Genomic DNA, 937 nt, shown 5'->3' with positions numbered 1-937 from the left:
TTCAAACTTTGATGAGTCAACTCAAAAACTGCAGAAAGAGATTGAGCAGCCGAAGTCTATCCCTCTAATAAAATCATTTTCTGAAGTTGTTGCTAATTCGGCAGGAAATCGGAGTCTCCATCAACACCCCTCTGATCTCAGAAAATTTTTTCTGGCCGATCATAACCCCTAACCACTCGGTATAAAGTCCGTTAACCAAGACCGATCCACTCTTTCATTTGCAGATGCTGAGATGGAGGAGCTCGCAGCGCCCTATCGATTTTCCCTTGTTGGAAAATTCTCATATGGAGTAACCCCTTACAGTCAAATGCATCAGCTTATTGCTCGATTGGGCACTCAAGGCACGTTTACAGTCAGCATGATCAGCTTATTGCTCGATTGGGCACTCAAGGCGCGTTTACAGTCAGCATGATCAACTCCAAACATACCCTTATCTCCCTTTCGAGCGAGTCGAACTACTCCCGCCTGTGGCTACGGCGCATTTGGTTTCTTCAAGGCTTCCCAATGAGAATTTTAAAATGGACGCCTACATTTACTCCGACGCAAGAATCATCTGTCGTTCCTATTTGGGTTTGCTTTCCTGAACTCCCTGCTGATTTATTTCGTAAGGAAGCTCTTTTTTCAGTTGCTAGCATGATTGGTTCACCTTTACAAATTGATGCTTTAACTCTTAACAAGTCTAAACTATCTCAAGCCAGGGTCTGTGTGGAAATAGACCTGTTAAAACCTATCATTGAAAATTTTGACTTGCATATTAATGGTGTAACCATAGTACAGAAAGTTGGTTTTGAACATCTACCTGAAATTGTTCTTTGTGCAAACATGTGGGACATAAGGATTCTGATTGTTTTTTGAAAGGTAATGCCCCTAAACCCCCACCCCGTAATAAGATCAAACCTAGCCAGCAACAATTTGCAGGAATTGAGATAAAACAAGC

Source organism: Sesamum indicum, linkage group LG1 (genome assembly GCF_000512975.1).
Source record: "Sesamum indicum cultivar Zhongzhi No. 13 linkage group LG1, S_indicum_v1.0, whole genome shotgun sequence".
Classification (NCBI taxonomy): Eukaryota; Viridiplantae; Streptophyta; class Magnoliopsida; order Lamiales; family Pedaliaceae; genus Sesamum; species Sesamum indicum.
The sequence above is the reverse complement of the archived record's forward strand: the minus strand, read 5'-3'. Positions refer to the sequence as shown.